At 34.3% G+C, this 22,243-nt stretch overlaps 1 long non-coding RNA gene across 1 annotated transcript in view; it reads left to right on the forward strand.

Annotated features, from left to right (window-relative positions):
- Window positions 1–22,243, forward strand: part of LOC110468234 (uncharacterized) — a 92,264-nt gene that overhangs the window by 16,244 nt on the left and 53,777 nt on the right. Inside the window, exons 2-3 of the long non-coding RNA XR_014954973.1 lie at window positions 14,196–16,811; window positions 17,019–21,559. This is a non-coding gene — a long non-coding RNA (uncharacterized LOC110468234). The remainder of the gene's footprint in view (window positions 1–14,195; window positions 16,812–17,018; window positions 21,560–22,243) is intronic.

Here is a 22,243-nt window from a genome sequence, read left to right on the forward strand (position 1 = left end):
AAAAATTAAAATAATTAAAGTAGAATTCATAACACTGCCCGTAAGAATTGCATTTTGGTGGCTTGGCAGGTCATCATCAGTAAGACAGAGGTAAGTTTTCTCAGTAGAAATAAAGTAAATATTCTCTAGATAAACAGCTCATTACATCTCAGCAGCCAGTGATGCTCCTGGGTGTGTATCTCTCTATAGCTTGCTCAGTTTTGCCACAATGCAGAGGAAGTATTTTCCCTGAAGCACAACTACAATCTTGTCTACATGATTCTGTGTAAATAGAATTAATGAACAATTGTCACTTTATTTTGCATTTTTTGCAAATATTTTGTATTTAGAACAGTCCTCTTTTGAAAATATCAGATTGTTGTGTAAGCTTTTGTTATGAAAACTACACAAAACACTGCAAATTCACAAAATTGGCTATTTCTTTGTAAATTATGCAATAGAAGATATCCTAGAAAAACTTTAAATTCATTTCAGGTAGAAATGGAACTGTTTTCTCTTGAAATGTTGCCCGAATTAACTGAATTTTCATAGGGAAGGAAGAAAATTGTACAAAATTCTTTGTGAGATAGCAGTTCATAGATACCACTGGAGAAATTTGGTACTGTTGACCAATTTGAATGCAAATTTTTGACTAAGGAAAAGGTATCTTTGAAAAGGCATAGTAAGAAGTGAGGAGTTAGAGCACCATATCTCTTTGACAGTCATAATGACAATATAATTCATCTGCCCTGAAGAGCTTCTGATCTAAAGAGATAAGATGAACAAAAGAATAATAAGTGAACTGCCTAGGCAGCAGGTCAGCACCAGACCTGCAAAGAGAATTCAAAGTGTCCATTAGCCCATCTACCTTTGGAAAAGCTTGTGTGCAAGGCATAAATGGACAAACAATGATGGGAGATCATTCTTGTGCAGTAGATTTTAAGGTTCTCACTGTATTTTTTTTAATATAATAAATGAAAACCATTAGGCTTCAGCATACTAGAAAAAAAAAGAAGCTGAAAGATGAACAGAGCTTGTCGCAGCTCATTAGAGAAGCTTTAAACTTTTCCTTCCTGAGAATTAAAGCTTATCCAGATCTAGGCAGTGAAAAGGAAATGAAGTAAATAGCATTTAGATTTTTAAAAAGTACTTGTAGCTACTGATGAAGCAGTAACCATATCTAACTTACATTTCAGCAGGAAAAATCGCTGCATCTCTATAGTGCTGCTCTGTTATCTGCTCCTTAAGAATCTTAAAAAGGTTTTGCAAGTCAGTGATTATATCCTGTCTGCCATAAGTTTGTTTCAAGTCTGCTCAGGTTCCATAATCAAATGTTTCTTAGGTCGCTGCATTTGTGGACATTCTCTGAAATAATTACCCCTTGAGAACAATTAGGAATTGGTTTCTACACAAAAAAAAAAAACAAACAAAAAAAACAACCAAACTAATATCTTTTTTAAAGTTTGGGAAAGTAAAAGTGATATCTTCTGATTATTTCCTAAAATAAATCCCCACAATACCTAAGTTGTCTCAGCATTTATAGAGATAATAGGAGTTTAGGTACATGGAATTTATTCTGTCTGAGACAATGTGAAACTGTATTTTTCTTGAGTCTGAATATTCCATCAAACACAAGGTCTGCTGCATCTGAGCTGCAAATGTGGGGGTACAAACTTTTAAGTGCCCGCAGCTGGTGTCTCCATTCTTCAGGGGCAATAAGTGACTCTTAATTTACTCATCCCAGCCTCTGTCAATGTCAGCCTCTGGAGTCCAGCTATTACTAATTCTTGTTGCCCATGGAAAATTGGTGCAAGTCCTCTAGCGGTAAGGAAGAGAGAAATCAAAATAGACATCTGCCTTTGCCTCTGGAAACTTCTGCCCTTCTTTTTTACCATGAGGAAAACTTTTACCCATCTCTACATATTGTAGGTATTGCCTCCAGGTTGCAGAAAAGTCCCTTAAGAGTGTCTAAGGACTGTGATTTCTAAAGCTTGCTGTCAAGTTGTCTCTGTCTAAGTTTGGAAGTTTAGTTGACTAGAAGTTTCCACAGTTGGATAATAAACTAGAAGAGATTTTAAAACTTATTTCTGTATCTCAATATAGTACTCAATTAAAACTGTGCTTTTTCAAAGACATTGATGCATGAGAGTAATGGCAATCTAGGTTTTGGTCACAGCTACATTTATTTTGGTACACACACAGCTCAATTTGTATGTTTGAATTAAAGCAATCTCCCAGTCAGGAGTTTCTGGCACTGGTCATCATCTTGAGATGCTTTTGTGACACTCCCTTTGGATTTTCTTTGCACCAAAATCCAATATACCTGTGTGCTCATCTTACATGTTGGTGATTACTTGACTTTCTTGGCATCCTGTTTAATACCCAAACAAGTTTGTCCGAAATGAGAGGGGAACATTGTGTTTTATAGTGGGACAACATGACAAAACTCAGCAGTGCAGTGGCATGGAAAACAGTCTGCCACACTGAGAGCCCTCCAAAGGTCCCAGAGGCTGAGTGATGCAGCTCAGACCAGCTGGGTGATGTTATTTCCAAGATACTTTAAGAGCAGAACCAAAGCAAGTGGCTGTTCCTTCCATCTTCCTGCTCTGTGTTGTCCATATGCAAACTGATTTGCTTTGAGTATTACACAAAAACTCAGTGAGGCCATATTAATTCCATCCTGTTTCTGACTAAATTATTCTCAGATTATGATTTCTTTCACTGTACATTCTTCACATATATTGAATATATATATTCTTCCTCCATTTGTCTAAATTCTGGATACAAGAATATACCTGGACTTTTATGAACTCTGCACATGTATACCAGTGTCATAATGGACTGAGAAAAATGGATTGAAAAGTCAAACATGCAGGCTGGAGATAGTAATGCTTTGTCCTGGACCCATATTTGAATGACTGCAAGAACAGGAACTAAGTGGTTGTTATTATGCAAATATTATTCATTCTTAGCATAACCTTTGCCTCCTCATGAATTAATGAAACCCCATAAAACACATTTTTAAATGAATGCTAATTCAATCTCTGTGTGAATTGGATTATGGGAGTATGTCATATTTCAAAAATAGTATGTAGTTATCAAAAAAAGATTAATTGAAAACAGAGGCTATGTAAACCAAATATTGAATACTGAATCAAGCAAGATATCTAAAACATGAGTGGGTTTCCTGTCACATAACACTACTATCTCTAAAAATGCATGCCTAAAGTTATGGAAAATAACTTTCCAAGGTTGCACAATGACAGCTTTTCATGTCCTCTCTCTATGAAAAATTTTCTGAAAAGAACATTCAAAAATTTTGCAAAAGCAGCTTTCTTGTTCTGGAAGAAGCCTGTCTACCTTGATGATCAGCTGTAAGTAGCAACATGGTCAGGAAGACAACAAGAAGGCCTTTTATTTCCACTTTCCCTCTGCTCTCATTCCTCTCCCCTTTTTCAATGCATTTGTTTCTAAATGACAAAGCCAGGCTCAGCCTAGCAGTGTTCTCTTATCAAGATAAATTCCCTAAGTTATGGTGAATGTTTTCAGATTAAACTGTTGACCTTACGATAAAAAATGTCAGTTGTCATCAGCAATCAGGTACTCTGCACAAAGAGGCAAGAGAATGTCTGCAGATGTCTGCAGCCTGACACATGTTGTGCATAGCACATTTCTGCACGGTTGGAAAATGCTGGGCACATCCCTTTCACAGCTCCAGAGTTCTGCATTGAGACAAACCCAAACAGGTGAATGAGTGTTGGAGATTTGCTCTTTTTTTCTCTTTTTGGGAATTTTCTGCCATTTTTTGCCTGAGACCCCGGAACAATGAATACCTTTATCAATATATATATATATATATATATATATATATATATACTTTTATTAAATATGTTTTAAATTTATTTCTTTTTATTATTTATTTATTTATTTATATTATTTATTTATTTATTTATAATTTATTTCCCTGAGTAAAGAACAGGTATTCCTCCTCCCGTATCTTTTCTTGAAAACCCCTTAATTCCATAGTTACAATAACTACAAGGAAATGGGCTCATATTTCCCACCCCAGGGGAGATCCCTCCTTTCCTTGGTGGGCATCTTTCTTTCAATACAAGACAATGACCTACTATTTTTTGCACTTCAGCAGAGTGAATATCTGGGCAAAGGAAAAATATTTTATATTAAATAAATTTATTAGTCCACACGTATTATTTAAATGAAATAGAAATTTCCAGAGAAAATGAAATCAGCTTATTTTTCCTTATTAAGCCAATAGATTTCATAGAATCATGGGACCATTTCATTTGGATATTCTGAACAGAAACTGATTTTAGAAAGATGAGTTTGGCAACAAATAGGCACACCTTAAATGAAAAATAAAAAGAAAACACAAATGTTTCTGAATTGGATCACACTGGAACTACCTGGACACATGCCTTCCCTTCCTGTCATAACTATATCACTACACTTTGCTGTTTGCTTTCCAATTTTGGTTTGAATTAAACAAAATTTCTGAGAGAATCAAGCATAGAATAGAAGAAATATCATTAGTGCACTTAATATTTTGACACTGTCTGTACTTCTGTACACAGCCTTCTAAATTACTACCAAAATGTTGGTTCAGTTTTAAGGCCTTGCTGGTACAGATTAAAAATTTTGGGCACAGGTCCATAAAGTGGTTTTAGAGATTCACAATGGCAGAACTGATTTTCTTGTGTGATGCCTGGGGAGGTGGACAACAATAACAGCATTCACATGAAGCAGTCCTTGGGAAAAAAAAAAAAAAATTATAGTCATATTTTCTGGATAAGTGCATTAACTGCAAGGCTACCAAGTCCTTAAGCATCCTTAACCCTAGGTTATGAACCATCTGCTAAAAATCATCTATCTCCTCTCACTCTGAGTCCTCTGATCATTTTCATGAAGAAGTCTTATCTTCCATATAGATGTGAGAAATGGATAAAATTAATATTCTGTCTAAGTCTCCCTGTAAATTTCAGTCTGAGAGGGAGCCATGCCTTTGATGGACTTTGACAAGTCCAGAGCTTTCATCCTAATGCTGTTTTTGCAACACCAGTTGTTCATACGTGCAAGAGTAACTTTCTGGTTGCAACTACAAGTTCCCTTAGTGGAACTGCTGCACATAATAGAGACAGTCAAATAATACAACTTTATATTTATTATTTTTATTATTTTATGCTGAAGATGCCTTACACGTTCTTGTTCCTTTTACTTGGATTTTTTTGGAGGTGTTGTATTTTCTGATCTTTCCCTTTAACACCTAACACTGGGAACTGCTTCGTGCTAAGAAGTAGAGTTAAAATTGTCTATATTTTTACCATTTTACCATTAAAAACCACAGTTCTGATCTAAAGCTTTGAATGTCCCTAAAAATTATAAATCATCATCTTAGTTTTGGTAAAATATTATTTCTCATAGAAATTCTGAAATCTGAAGAAATTTGAAATTGATATACTTTAAATTCTCTTATAAAAATATTTTCCTCACACAGTGCTGAGCATAAATGCTATTCAAATAGGATATCTAAAAATAATGGAAAAATAATTATCTTCCAAAATAAAGAGTATCTCAAATTTAAAAAAAAAAAAAGTAGCCTGTCTAGGAGCATAAATTTCTTAATAGGAAATAGAAAAATGGATGATGTGGTGAAGTGCAAAGAAAAATATCATCATAATAGACTGAATTGGTACTCTTTTTTAAAAGGGCAACAAATAATGGGGAGAAATATGACAAGAACAGGATAGAGCAGGAGGTATACAGGAGATCATTTGAAGCAGGGACCAAAAAGTATCAAACTGGGAAGATCAGACATAAAGATTTGGTAGTAAATTACTATTCTATGATTGTCATACATTTGAAAATATTTGAAGTGCTGATTGAAAACTTTATACACCTTCCCATAATGCTGAACCATATGGCAATAGCTCTTGCTTCACAATATGAATCCCCAAATAGTACAGAGTTAGAGCTAATTAGATCAAATTGCAGTATATTCTATATTACCATAGAATGAGTTAAAGATTCTTGCTTAGAATACTGAATGGCAGTTGTAGGAAAAATTCAGTATAGAAACCCTGTTACCCTTCTGCCCATGATCTTCTTGGTAAAAAAGGCCAAAAGAGACAAACTCATTTTATTGTACTTATGATAAATGAAAACAAGTTCTCAAAATTACAATGACATGGAAGATTTGTTCCTTTTTCAGCTTTTCCAGTCCTGGGTAGCTCCCTGAAATTTTAAAAAAATTGTATGAAGTCCTCTTATAATTATTTCATTAACAGACTAATTGTTCTCTTTAAGAAATTGTCTTAAATACTCATTTAACTTTCTTAAAATATAAATGATGTCATAAATGATGTGATTCCTTATTACATCCATGTAAGTCAAATAAGACTATATCTAGTCCCATAGTCTATAGTTGCATGACATGTGATTGAAATGACACAATGAAAATGATATCAACTTCATGTTTGTTAGTGAAATATATCCTTTGTGATTCCACAGCATAAACCTTCCTGGTTTGGGTATGTTGTCAAAGATATCTGGTTCATTTTCATTTGGTCTTTTTGCAAAATAGTAAACTAACTAACTTTTAGAATTTCTAATGGAATTTCTAAACCATTTATATTGCCACAGAGCTCCAATGGGATAAGAAAATGAAAAAGTGGAGCTGTAGTTCTGAGGAATTTTTGTGGCATATTTGTGTCAAACCTTTGCTTTCTGCTGTGTTTTTCAAGACAGGTATGGCTGCACATTTCTGGGCTTTATTCCTACTGGAAGAGGAGGAAAGCTTAAGATGTTCTCAGTTATCATTTTAAAATAGAGTTACCTTGTCTGTACAGCTTCTCTTTCCAAAAGTAAATGGCAAATCCTTTATGACTGCATTCAGGTTGAGTTTAATTCACCAGGTCCAAAGTTATTTCCACCTTTGAGTATCACAAAGAGCACAACAGCACCACTCTACAAACTGTGACAGCTGTGGAATATGTGCAACAGCAGGAGAAAGTGACATAAAATTCTTGGTTGTTATGAAGCAGAAAGTGATAAAAAACCAGATTTTTGTGTAGTCTGTTTGTTGTTTTTTGGTTTTTTTTTTTTTTCTAAAAATATACAATTTAAACACTATCAGTATTGTCATTGTCATTTCAACATTATACATTCTACTTCACTTGAAAATAGAAATTTGACAGATGTTATGACTAATTAGGCAGACATGGGGATTGATAATGTCTTTTTAACAGATAATTGCATTCCCCTAGTTTCCTCCATTCTTTTTCTTAACCTTATTCATTCATGAGGGAAACAGCATGGAATGTTGTACCTGATCACTTAGACACATGTATGTGAGAATAATTTCACTTAATATTGTAATTGAAGTATATGAAAATTCCAGAGGATTATTTTATATATTACATATATTTATATATTATATATATTATTTTATATAGAAACAATGAACAAGTTTAGAAATGTATCTATTGTCAGTCTGATGGGTTCAATACAAAGAAAGAAGTTCTGTCCAAGCAAGAGAGATTTCCAGGAAGACAAATGGACAGATTTTTGCATTTCCTAATGTGAGTATGCTCAGGCTCCTGCACTAGTTATTTCATTATATATTTCTAATCTGTGTTTTCCTCTACTGAGAAAATAGAGTAAGCCAACAATAAAATTTGAGGTAAAATATATTTCCATGATGTGGACTGATGTCCATTAAGTTTTGAATCAAGATGTTGAACTGCAACATTTCATTAAATAGCAATAAATTGTTATTTAATGCCCTAAAGGGAAATTGGATGTTTTATTAACCTAAGTATTGTATTCAATTATTTCCTTGCTCTGTGAGGTAACCATCTTTACTGATAAAATGGGGATAGACATGGTCATTTCATTTCTATGGTGTACATGTATGCATATATATGGAGAGAGCTCCTGTATATAATAATGACATTTCAATATGGTTTGGATAATGTATGGAAAAAATGGTAAATTTGTTTATAATAATTCTTGATTACCTCACTCCAACTTAATGAGAAGGATGTAAAAGAGACTCATCTCACATGTTGTACAGACTGCTGGCTGCTTCAAAAGCTCTTTTATATTTGAATACCCTCAGGCTGAGCACAACCTGGATCCCAAATTTCCATTTGAGCAGATTTGCCTGTTCCATTGTTGAAGTGCCCATAAAATTAAGATCTCATCAACAACTTAATAAAATAAGCTGTATCTCTGCTTATGTCCTCTGAAAACACAAACCATTAGTCATTTGTTCTACAGCCCTAAACCAGGGGTAGCTTTGTCATATGTTAGATGCTTTATCCTCCCTACCTTCTGCTTTTCTCACCTGCATCCTAGCCATAAATATTTATATTTGCTCTTTCCAGTGGGATCTGATGTGATGGGTTAATATGAATGACTCTGAGCTGACATCACAAAATAGTTTTTTAAAATCTCAGACCTTTTCTGGGCCCTATTTGCATTTGGAATGCAAGTTTTGAGTCCAGAGATAACATTTGTCAGCCTTGTGGTTTGGAGCTGGTAATTCAAATTCCAGAGAACACCTCCAATGTGACCTTCCCTACTCTCTCCTTTTCCATCCCCTTTGTCCCTCTCTTTGAAGCAGCATTTGCTGAACAACTCTGTGTTTTTCCAGGTGATGGTAACAGCCAGCACCAGCTCTGGCTGCAAATACTTTCTGAGCAAGTCAGTAATTAATGTTGCATTGATGACTGGTGGCATCTGTATGAGTTTATTATCATCTGTACTGAAACACAATGTACAATGAAAACATGGGGGACTTTAAAGCAAGAGGCTAATAAATTTGCATGAATTAACATTAAATTTAATTTGCCACATGCCAACCAAACTGTGCAGCAGATCTAAATCCTTTAAAAGATATAGATTTCTCTGTTGCAGCTGCTTCCCAGGCCTGGCTGCTACACTTACTTTAAGACTTTGCTCTATTTCTTAATTAAAAACAGTTTCCACGCATGCTGACTGATATGTGTGAAATATTGTTTTCTCAAGTAGAGAAAAAAAATATTTACTTTTATTTTTTAAGAACACTGAAACCATTAATTTACCCATGCTTATAATATAATGCACAGAATAAATATGATCTATTACTGCCATTTTATCTCTTGACAAAATATGAAAGGGTACTGGAAAACTAACACTAATGAAATTATACTTTCCTTTGTAGCATTTAGGCTAAAAAGATGATAGCATTGAAACTTGATAGTAACATGGAAATAAACAGGACATTACCATCTAGATACCTGTTCTAATAAAGAACTATAAGTTCCTTATTAATGGATTATGTGGTGGCTTCTTGCATTCCCCAGAACACCAAATGTTGAAATGAATTATGTTAATATTTATGTCACTGTTTAACAACCATGGTGTCAAAAAGCGTTCAAATTCCCAGTAAGTATAAAATATAAAGAAATAGAAAGAAGACAAAGAAAGACAGCAGGTGTCCTGGTTTGGGACAAATTTGGAAGGGAACTTCCAAAGGGATGATTCCCTAAAGGGCAAATTCAGTGGTCCTTCCCCAACCTGTTTGGCAGATAAAATTTTTTTAAGAAAAGTGGAAAAAACCTTCTTATTTAACAAGCAAAGTACTCATAAAGATGAAAAAATGAATAGTATTAAACAATGGAACCTCTAGTTGTTCTGAAGAGATGGAAAATTCAGAACAGTTCCAAGAAAAAGAAATGCCACTGTCTGGGGAATATCTCTGCCTCATCTAGCTAAAAAAAAATAACTAAAATGCAAAGAGAGCTCTGTCCCTCTGTCCATCTGTGCTGCAAACACAGTCTGGGAGAAAGAATGTGGGGCAGCAAGTGCAGTTTCTGCTAACAAACTCCATGCTTCTCCACACTCAGAATTAGTCTTTAATGTGCAGAACTTAATATCCAGCATAAAGAGAACAGACAATTGGGGATGCAAGCATTATAAAGTCACCCTACGACAGCAGGAAGTAAAACTTTTTATCAGAGAAGTTCGTCATGATTTCATATCTCAAAAGCATGCATTTGCTCAGTTTTACAGGGAAGTGAATCTGAAATCAAAATACAGGTTTCATGATTCCACTAAAATCTTGAGTGTACTAGATGTCACAGACCAAAAAAAAATTACATTTTCCTGGGAACTTGCAGGTCTTTTGACTGGGATTTTTTCAGAAAACAGAATGAATACAATTTCCCAAACCAAAGTATACAAAATTACATTGAACTAATTTATTTTCTGAAAGGTCTTTGCCTTGATTAACTGAATCTAGTGAAAAGCTGGAAACTGAAAGACTCTGATTGCTTCAGAAAATTCTATTGCTTTTAAACTTTTGCTTAAAATCTTGGCAATTCGTGTAGTGCATCCATGGAACAGCCAGAGCTGGTTCCCTGTTCCTTGGTAGCTACTGGTTTTTCTGAAGCTACAGCTTCTGAGGACATCTGGGTCCCTAGATCCCAAATAAAAATCTCTCTGGATGTACTGTGTACAATTTGATTTTACAATATGTACTTCAGAGGAGATACCAAAGTTTAAGCAATTTTTCAGTGCCTGTAGAGGCTGCTAATCCTACTGTAGCTGCTTAGTAGGTTAGAAAGAAAAATAAATAAACCAACTAACAAAGAATCATTATAATATTTTCAAATATAAACAAGCAATTTATCACAAAAGCATACTGCTAGTATATAATACTGCAACTAGCAGAGTTTCAGTGGAAAAGTTTAATTGTGAAGTTGCTAATTTCACAGCAACAAACTCCTGGAAGAAAGATGGCTACTTCAGGTATGTTAAAATTAATGCAAATGAAAACATATTCCTTCTGTTAATTCCTCTGTCTTTCACAGCTTGTCAAGGTTTATGAGTAACAAGGAAATGGCAGGATGATGAGTACTTATATATCACAAAAGGAAGAAAGAGATTTGAAAAAGTGAGAGCTACACGACATTTTCCTCAGTCACGTGCATTCCATCAAAAGAGTAGAAAATGCAACTGGTCACCCACTTTTGTTTCTAAGGATCCTTCATTTTACATAAGGATTTCCTAATTTACTTATATTCTGTCCTTCCTTTTCTCCTTCTTTTTGTCCTTTATTTAAAAAAATGAGAATGAAAGAGAAGATTTGTTGGAAATGAGATTAGATTAATACATTCAACAAGGTATGTTTAATGTGACTATGAGAAAAGAGCTCCTTTAGTAACAAGAAAGATTCAATACTGAGAAACCAGAATATCTGTGAAATAGTATATTTTTTTTCTGAATGAAATACAACAAGCTACATATTACATTTAGAGTTATAAGAAGAAATTAAAATATGTTGTCAAATTTAAGCAGGTAGCTTTGGCAGAAAAAATTCTCTTGTACCTGTATTAGAAAATACCAAAGATTTCACTGCAAAATAAAATGTTTCAAAAATAATTGCTACCCTTTATTTTCATGTCTCCAAATGCACTTTGGTTCACATGTACAACTACTTTATTAAATAGCTTGGCAGAAAAGCTGTTTCCACCTTCCTTTTCAGTTGTGTTTGAAAAGAAGCAGTTCAGAAATTGGAAAGGGGAAATGCCTACTAGATATAGATGTCCATCCTTTGCAGTGTAGGTGAAAGGAGATTTAAGGAGTCTGCTTCATAAGTGAGCATATTTTGCATACAGACTGCTTTAACTCATCAGAGTCTTTATCTGTTACCTTGAGGTGCAAATTCTACACGAATTTATAAGCACAGTTGAAGAGAGGTAGGCAGAAGATTGTGAGCAGAAAGAAGTAGTTCTTTAGCAGAAGATATGCAAGCAAAAATGGATCAAATGCCCACAGTTTTATTAAGTCGGTCAAATATTGCTGTCATCCAAATCAAAATAATGGTAAACATTCAGATAAAATACTGGTTACAAAAAGTTAAATGAAATTATATAACATAAGTATAATTAGTTTCAGAAATATATTTCATTAAATAGAAAGTGGGTCACAATAAGATGAATTTACTGCATTTTTTGAATTTCTAAATCTGGCCAAAGTAACTTGGGGAAGCTATTACCTTGCCACTAAAGCAGGTAAAAGGAGGGTGATTAAATATCCAGCAAAATATAATTAAAACACTTTTTAAAAAGAGTGAATCTGACTACTTAGAGACAGAGGAAATATTTTTTTCAAAAGGAATAAATAATAGCAAATGAGTAGGGTGAGAGGGGCAGCAGCAATCTGCAGTAGAATTTATTAGACTCAACATTTTCATGATTGATGGTAAAATCAATATTAAATTACATGTGAATTCCATTATAATAAAATATTTTATGATTTTAAGTTGGTGAAATGGTAAGAATTGGAATTCACAAAATTATATACCTGCATTATTTGCCAGCTCTGGCAGAGCCAATAGGTGAGTGAAAGCAGTGCTGCTCTGACTGTGTGCTGTATCCTCAGGAGTGATTCCTTGCAGAAAGGGTTGGAGCCATCCTAAGATGCTTCATCAGTGTGGTAGTGAGTGGATATGGCTTTTCTTCAGTATCTTTTCTCCTCACTAATTACATTAGTTGTAATTACATGCTGTTAGTGGCTTTACTAACAATGTTAATGAGTCAAATACACTGGACTTGCTCCTGTCAGATAAATTTTTAAGGGCTGTTAAAAAGCTGGAGTAGATTTCAGGAAAGATCTATGCATTATTCAGTGGGTAGTAGACATGTCTTAATGCGAGAGCTTTAGAGAACTGAGTCTGAAAAGATTTAGAGGCAATTTGATTATTCTGCACAAGTACTTCCAAGGAAAAAAAGATAGTGGATTCTGAAGGACACATAAATCTACTGTAACAAGAGCTAGAAACCAAAATCAAGAGTGTTTGCTTTCCCTGACGTATAGCTGTGCAGACATTGCCCCCAAACTCAAACTGTTTTCAGGTGGAAGGTATTGATAACCTACCAACCATCTTATCGATGACCTACCAGCCATGCTGAGGAATAATCAGTGCCACCTATATTATCATTCAATGAGATTGGTTTCTGGGGATATAAACTGCCAAAAAAAGGTGCCCCTTGTCTTGGCAGAGATCAGGTCAGCTGCTGTCATTATCTTTTGGAAATCTAGGCAGAAACTATAAGATATTTTATGTTAATAAAGAAGCCATTTGAAAAATAACCTTAAAATGGGAACTGTCTACCCTTTTGCTAGCTAGCATTCTACTCTGTTCTGTGGGAAAAGCATTGAACCACTTTACCTTCTTTCCCATCTGTCAATTAAACTATAAAACATATTCACTTTTCTCTATGAATATTTTTATTTAGTTATAATTTTCAATATCTTAAAAAGATAATATATTTTAAAAAATCATAAAGTTATTGCAATGTTTTAAAAGGATCCTTAGATCCCACCATTGTTTTCTAATTTTCCACATCTGCAATTTTTTATTTGATTCTTCCTTTGCACTGTTATTTATCACAATGAAGTCTACTCAGCTTGTGGAGTTACACACATGTATGACTAATAAAATCTTTTCAATTTATTTGACAAAACTGATAAATTTATAACACTGATTTAGAGAACTAGTGAAAAGAATTTTCATTGTATCTTACATTATGGGAATGTTTCTATTAAAGTGAATTATTATTCTTTTATTGGCTGGAGTTTCAGTTCAGCTTGGACAAACTGACTATGTTAGACTTATAAATACTACTGGAACTTAGTGACATTTGCTGCTTTGGTGGTTTCCCAAAATCAAGAAATTATCTCACTATAATAAAGCCTGTTGAAATGCTCACCCTGCTGAAAATGAAAACAAATGTATATTTTAATAGGAAAGAATGAATTAAAAAAATATTTTATGAACAAGTTGAATACAAGAATTTGATGAATGTAATACGTACCTTTTAGTTATGACCTTTGATTTTGATTGTCTGAATTTTTACTAAGGTCTTCATTAAGAGCAATTTGATAAATTGCAACCAGGAAACCTTCATAGAGCAGTTAAAAACTAGAACAAGAGTATTGTTCATATTATCCTTGTAAATGGAGTAATGAAGAAATGTCACAATGCTTTTTAAATGCATTGGTAGAATAAAATTTGGCATAACATAAGACCATGAAAGCTTTATAAACTTTATGTCTTTTTCTTTGACTCAAATAATAGTTTTTCCATATACACTTTATGGGAATTCAGTGTGGGAAAAAAAACCTAAGGCTGTGATCCTTTTAATTTCCAGGTTCATCATATTCTTAAATGTGACTCCAAAAGAAGGAACATTTAATTGAGTGAAATCTTTACCTGAAAAAAAAAAAAAATTACCTGGAAAAAAAGTGAGTGACTGAGACAGTTTTTGTGATGTTTATTGAGAGAGTGATTGAGCTGTTTACGTCTCTTTGTACATTTTTTATGCACATGACACCAGAGTTCACAGTAAAGAGGAAGGGTAGGGATCTGTTCAGGGAACAAAATATCTTTTAGTTTAATTTAAATCAGTGATTTGGCTTTGCCTGGGAATTCTATTAGCTTTGACCTTACCTCAGGCATTCCATTTTCCTCACAACCCTTAAACTAGACCTTGCAAAAAGTCTACTAGAACCAGCTTTATGCCCAAGTGGTACACAGAGTTTGCCTTCAGTTTTGTCCTGTCTATAAAGAAAGCATTTCTTCACCCAGGAGAAGGGAGATTTGCTGCTGAAAATCACAAAGGAAGAGAAAATTAAGAATAAGATTTATACACTGCATTAATTACTAAATTTAAAGCTTAGCAATTAAGGTATTAGCCACTTTTTATTTTCTTCTGAAAGAGGAAATATGTATTGCACAATCTTTTGAATTATTCTATAGTAATCCAAGAGGTTGGGGTTTTTTTAATTATAATTTTACTATGCTTATTATCTTTTCTGTCATATTTCACATTTTAGGTTGAAAATAACTTTTTAAGTTGATGTGTATCCAATATGGAGAACAAAGCTTTTATAAAAGGGAATCAGTACAACATAAGGAAACTATAAGAGTGCATCAAATCACATGAATTTAAATCAGCAATTATAAGTACTACTAATAATTTTGTTAAAAAATACTAATAAAGAAAAGTTATCAATCCCAAATCCCCAGTTTTTGATTTAGTTATAAATTATTACCCATATATAGAAAACAAAACAATATTTCCAGATGACTTTTTTTATTTTTTATGATAAAGAGTTGTTGGGTTGATTTCTTTTTTGAGGGGAGGAGGATGTGAAAAGAAAAGGAGGGAGAGAGGAATGTTTGTACATATCAAGTTAATTGATTTTTTTTAAAGTATAGTTATTCTACATGGTAATATTTATGAATACTTTATTTGCTTAATTTAAAGCTACCCAATGCATATTGAAGTAGCCCCAAGAGAAAAGACAGGAAAAATATAATAGAAGTAATCCTGTATCTGATGAAAAAAATAGCCAGTTGCTTCTCTGGTCAGAGATGAAAAAAAATTGTTTAGGTAATTCATCTGGCACTCTGACATCGAGGATTTTTTTATCCTGATTCATTTTCTTTAGGCCAGGGAGGAACCTGTGTCTGATAATTTAAGTGTGTGTCCTTGTGAGATGGTCACAGCCTGTAAGAATTTTCTTTATTGGCTTCTAATCTTTCCCTCATCTTTTTTCAAAGAACTCTCCTATTTTACTAGCACTGACAAAGTTAGAAAATCCCTTCTGAGGCATTCCAATGGAAAATACCTGGTGGGATTTGAAAAAAAAGAAAAACAGGAAGGTGTTCATGAGGAGAATATTTGAAGAAGATTTAAGAGAGAAAATGTCTATTTCCATAAAAGGACTAATGCCTGTTTTAATTGATAACTATTTTTCAGTATGTGAGATGAAACTCAAGCTATTTAGAAAGAATTGAGCCATGGACATGATGCTTAAACAAAGAGGCTTTAATCCTTTAAATTTGGGAATATTCCATTTTTATCCTCACTTCCTTAACTGCTCATGGCTAACTTTTACCACAGTAAAATACAAATCAGGGCATTATTTTGTCTCCTCCTTTCCAGAAGCTGTTGATCCCTTGCTGCTTCACAGCCATTAGGCACAGACACACAACCCCAGCAGTTTGTTTGTTATACTTTTATGATTCAGCAACCCTGATACAAGCCATTATAATTTTGGTAAAACAGCTTTCCTACCCTGTGACTGGTTGGTGGTTTTGCTATTAAAAGGGATTAAAAAATAATGTGAGTTTTGAATCCCTGGAAGGTTGCACTTAAAACACAATAAAGGCTCACCTCATTACTAAGTCTAGAAATATTAGATTCAACTTAGCATGAATATTATCCAAAAGCTGCTATAGTAGAGTTTTGTAGGTAGGATGGATCTACATTATTGTTAATGCCAATCTGCTGACATTGCCTTATACAGTATATTGTTATTAAGTATCTAATAATTCTACAGACTTTTATTACAGTCAGCAGGACTTCATTTAGTAGGACATTAAGAAGATGTAGGAAGCCAGAACATTTGCAACAAGCCTTACACAGCACTGCAGGAGTTCTGCTTTGCTCTTGCTATGATGAGTCACCTTTGGGTAAGAAAAGAAAACCTCATAAAATCCTTTATTACTTATACCTATTAGAGAGGATATTTACTGTGCTGTGGTTTAGAACTTGGTGTTGAACAAGTAGGGAGTCTAAGAAAGACGTTTCTGTTCTCTCTCTACCTGCTTTCTTTCCTCTCCTCCATTTTTACTTCTTTCTCTAAAAGTACGTCAATCTTATCGCCAATTTTTCTGTTTGAAGGTTTCTCTCACTGCTGAATCCTTACAAATGAACTGTTAATGTGCAAGCACCAGGATCGTCCATTCCAACCTTTGGGTAAGAAAAGAAAACCTCATAAAATCCTTTATTACTTATACCTATTAAAGAGGATATTTACTCTACTGTGGTTTAGAACTTGGTGTTGAACAAGTAGGGATTCTAAGAAAACCACTTCTGTTTTCTCTCTACCTGCTTTTTTTCCTCTCCATTTTTACTTCTTTCTCTAAAGTATGTCAATCTTAACGCCAATTTTTCTGTTTGAAGGTTTCTCTCACTGCTGAATCCTCACAAATGAACTGTTAATGTGCAAGCACCAGGATCCTCCATTCCCCCACAGCAGGCCCTGAAGCTCAGCCTTCCACTGCTCTGATTCAGACTGTTGGCAACCTCATGGCTTGGAAATGTGATTTTTTCTCCCCCCCCATTTGAAGATACTGTATGCACTACGTGTCTCATCTATCAATGGCTTTCTGGTTATTAATTGCTCATAAATGTTCATGAATTTGTGTCACTCTGATGAGCCTCTTAACTTGCATACAAGCTATTAATTATTCATTTGTAAGTAATTATGCTGATGGTTTTTGCATCCTCTATAGCAGCTCATTATATAAACTAACCATGTTAACAGTCCCTGTACTGATTTAGACCTGAGATACAGCTTTCCCTGACAGCACCTAAAGACTGCAAGATTAAATTACTTCTTTTAACAAAGTACAAATTATTGATAGGTATTAGTTCTTGCCTTTGTAATTGAAAAAATTGAAATCTTTGCTCAGAAATGCAACCAAAAAAATGTCACACTTTATTTAATTTCTTTTAAAAACCCACAATCGCTGTCTTAGTATAAAAAGGAAAGTTGAAATAATTTTTTTAAATGAATTTGTATCTTGAATAAAAATATATTGGTAGATTACTGGAGGTCAGGGAAATTTGGCTGGGGTATTGTAGGGGTCTTTGGGATGGGTATCCCTGATAAAAGGTGTCTTGGAGATCCCAAGGGACTATTTGGAGGAGTTAGGTGGGGAATGCCACTCTGAATTGCAGCAGAGTGTTTTTTAATCCCTTTTTGATATTCAGTTATGAGGTTAACACAAAATGATCTTGAGATTATGACAATATCCAGAGAGGTTAATAAAACAGGGTATTTAAATCCCTATGAAATAAATGAGCATCTAAAAAAATTCTACATTTTTGGGAGAGAACAAGAAGTTGGTTTTCTTGGAGGTAAAGGGTCTTATGATAGAAGAACAATGATCTACAGTCACTGTTTATTTGGAAGGGTTAATTGCAAGATAAGTTTCAGAAGAGATACAGAGAAAAGGACAATATTCAAGCATGAGTTAGCAAAGCCATGCTAAGTAAATTCATGATTTACTGAAATGATAAAGCATCTGAGAAGTCAAAATTCACTGAGTTGTAAAAAGCATGCAAAATATTTTCAAACACTATCAAAATCAAATTTTTTGTCTTGATTTATTTTCTTTTCAGGGCAATTAAAGAGGAGGCTAGAGAGAGGCTTATTTTATTCTTACTTAAATTTTGCCACTCTTGATTTACATTTTTCTTCCTGGCTTTCTGTTCATACTGTACTGTTGGGGAGCTGACATGGACGGGTAAATGGAGAAACAAACAAACAAATAAATTCTGAAAAAAAAATCCCTGCTTTTATTAGGTCTGAATATCCTAAGGATCCCAACTCCTTCAAATCCCTGGAATCCGTGATGGCTGCTTGGTAGGCTCTCTGTGACTCCAGGACAACCTTCTAAGGACGTTACATAAATGTCAACAACCTTCTAAGAACATTTCATTTCCCCATAAAATGGGGAAAGCAACCAACCACAACCTGCTCGCTTTTCCTTTCTATTGTGAAAGATTGTGTCAGACAGGTGTCCTTTTGCTTAATAAATATGTAAAAGAAATGCAAGAACAATTTCTTTGCCAATGGTGTTATTTTCATGGATCCTAGATAGCAGGGCTTTTTGCCATTTCTCATGTGGTCTTTGCTGAAGGACTGGCAAATCTCCACTGTTCTGCACTGAGATAATCTTCTTTTAACTTTTAGTTCAAATCTTGAATTCGGTCGTGGGGATAGCTTGAAATGCACTTAAATCTTTCAGCTGGTATACAGAGTTTAGTCATTTAAATTATGTAACACATCCGCATTCTGTCTATTATCTCCATTTTCTCACTTTGGAGAAGAGTTATATTAACTTGGTAATATATAATTTTATGATAGAACTGCTTTTGAATATACTCCTTACCCATAGGAGAAATAAATATTTGTTAATAATGGTGATAGCATTGTCAATAATTTCTAGCTTAGTAACAGATTTAAAGAGTTGCTGGACTGTATAAATGAATACATATTCACAGAAACTACAAAGGTGGTGTAATATTTCCTGTACTCACTTTACTAAAGAAGCTCTTTTTGAAATTGTTATATATATTTGTCAATGAGGATCATGAATACCATTTAAGCATTTAAATAGCACGTAGGTACTTTCCCAAATGCAATCAATAGTGTAGATTCATCAGAGACTTATTACCAGCCAACACAGCACACCTATCCAAGTGCTCTTCCTTTCAGCTGAGGTGCACCTCTCTTATTAGTGACATGCATTAACCATCTTCATTTGGGATTTTGCATCACTCAAGTAACTGCAGGATGATAGTTAGTTTATATAATGAACAACAGTGCAAGAAGCAAAATATTCAGCATAATTAATTAGAAATGAATAATTAATGTCTTCCATATACTTGCAAGTTCATCCAGCTGTCATGTACTATAAATGCATGAGAATTTTAGAAAATTAACAGCCAAAGTGATTCGAGTGCATGGTAGTTGAATGTTATTTTTATACTTTTTGATCAAAATCCTGCTGTCTACATCAGACTTCAAGCTCTGGGGAAGGGTGGGGCTTTGCCTATGACTAGTAAAATATTATTCGTCAGGAACTGTATTGATAGGACAAGGAGTGATGGATTCAAACAGAAACAGGGGAATTTTAGGTTAGATATATGAAAGAAAGTATTTACTGTGGGGGTGGTGAGGCATTGGCAAAAGCTGCCCAGAGAAGGGGTGGATGCCCCATCTCTGGAAGTGTTCAAGGCCAGGTTAGATGGGTCTTTGTGCAAACTAATCTAGTGGAAGAGGTCCATGCCATGAAATCATTCTGTGACCCAGATTTGAATAACATCCATTTTGATAATCAAATATGCAAAGATAAAAGCGAATAAGGTATAGCTTCTCTAAGATAAAGATACTAGTTTTCTGTCTTTTTGCTAGCTCAAATTCACATTTATTTTTATATACGTATAATTGTCTGTAAAAAAACACGGAGAACTATCCTGTTTTTATTCATGTCTGAGGAGCCCTCTTGATTGATAGAAGTAGAGAGTTTCCAGGGAAAGCTGAGATCTACACATTAATGAAAACAAGTACTTGGAATATAGATGATAAAATTGTCTCAGGTGAACAAAAAAGCCAACAATCATCTGTTATTAGATATTTCAGCATATCCTTAGAGAAGATAGATCTTATATGTAAGTCTACTTCAGGAAAAGTTTCAGTTTCAGCTCACACATTTCTTGACTCAGAAAACATCTTACCACAGGGCACAAATCAGAGGACAGGCTTCATTAGTTTCAGTTCTACAGTTTCATTGAACTACTTGTTTGCTTTTTGGTTTTTTTAAACTCAAATCCTTGGTGGTTTAATTCTACACAGTCTAATTTATTGGCCTATAATGGTAGTTTTGTTTTCAATTTATGATTGCTTTACCTTATTTTAATTGACATTTCTAGGTTTTTAAATTATTTCTGCATGGAACTCATTCTCAAAGGGTTTAATTTGGATCTGTGCAAAAATTGATGACTATACAGAGGAATGGGAAATAATAAAAACAAAGAGCTGGATACAAATCTCACAACTCAAAAACGACTCCCCAAAGGGATATTCTTTCAAGCAGATCAGTATCTTTCTGTGTTGAAGCCAATGGAGCTACACTGGTTTACACCTCCTAGGGATCTGGATACACACCATTAAAACCTGATTCAAAGCCCATAGAAATAATTCGCTCTTAGTATTGTAACTTTGTGGCTGGAATAATCTGTTGGTATTTATGAGCCTCCTTCTTAATGAGTTCTGACATGTTCGTTAGGGAGCCTGTGATTGTACCTTGCCCAGGGTAAATCTCTGAGGAGCAGTTTCTTCCCTGGGATGCTCTTGCAGTAGTGCACACCTTCATGATTGCTGGATATAAATAGGCAACCCAGCTGTTGCTGCTGAGGAGATGTTGACTGTGTGTGGGGAGGGAGGGAGATATTCTATGAAACTGTTTACTGTTTGTTTGTTTGTTTGCTTGCTTTCTGAAACATACCTCAGGCAGTTTTTGCCTTCTAATACTAGGAACTGAAGTTGCTCATTTTGAAGCCCCTGTGAGAATTGTAAAGAAGCCCAAGGCTTAAAAGAGTTTGCTAAAATGTACCTCCCACTCATTTATTCGCAGCAACAGATCTACTAGGTAATTTTGTCTTCTAACTACTTAGGTACTTAGGAAATTTGTGGGGTTTGCCCTCAGGAGCAGGTAGAGTAATATGCCTTGCATATATGCATAAGAGAGTTACCCTGAATCTTGGCTGAAATAGGTTTCAGAGCAGCAGAACTGCTCTGGAAAATGGGTGAGGGATGACTCAGTGCCTGCTTGGTAGTGACTTAATTGGTTTTTGTTTTCTTAAAATATGAACGTTTTACAATTTTTCTTATTCCTTTTCTGCAGACCTTGCTTGAGAACCTCATGAGACCGGTAAGAATTTTATTGTGACCCTTTTCTACATGTTCTATTTTTCAGTAAGATTTGCCTGTACTGTTTTGGCATTGTAGTTCCTGTCCCAGTACAGTTAGGCCTGGGCAACAATAAACAGTAAAGCAGCATGACAGACAGAGAGAGATGGAGGAAATACAGATGGCTTTGCATCCACCTTGGGTTTTTTCTTTAATTTCAAAATTATCTGCTAATATGTTTCATTCACTAGATGGTTTATCACTGAGATGCTTTATTCACTTGGGATAGCTCAGATGAATTCCTATCAAATATATATTTTTTTGTATAGTAGCAGATACTTGATTAAATTATTGCCAACACTTTGGGATGTTTACCAAAGACAAGGGAAAAATAATGCACATTGATGTATTCTAATATACAGGATGAAGTGTTTTCATCTCAGTTTATTAAAATGTAATGGCAATCTATTGCTCCAATAAAAAAAGAAAACATGAAATTGAAATAATCTGATAGATCTCAAAAAGCACATATAAATTGATGATGGAAAGGGTGATTTCATCATTATATTTTGATTATTTTTCCCTTATTTAATGTCATTCCTTGTTTAAATTTGCAGCTATCAAAGTCACCAGTCTGCACTCAGATTGGTAAACAAAGTTGATGAATCAAAAAATAGAACAATTAGAATTTTTTTTGTTTCACTTG

Source organism: Lonchura striata, chromosome 4 (assembly GCF_050655825.1).
Source record: "Lonchura striata isolate lonStrDom1 chromosome 4, ASM5065582v1, whole genome shotgun sequence".
NCBI classification, from domain to species: Eukaryota; Metazoa; Chordata; class Aves; order Passeriformes; family Estrildidae; genus Lonchura; species Lonchura striata.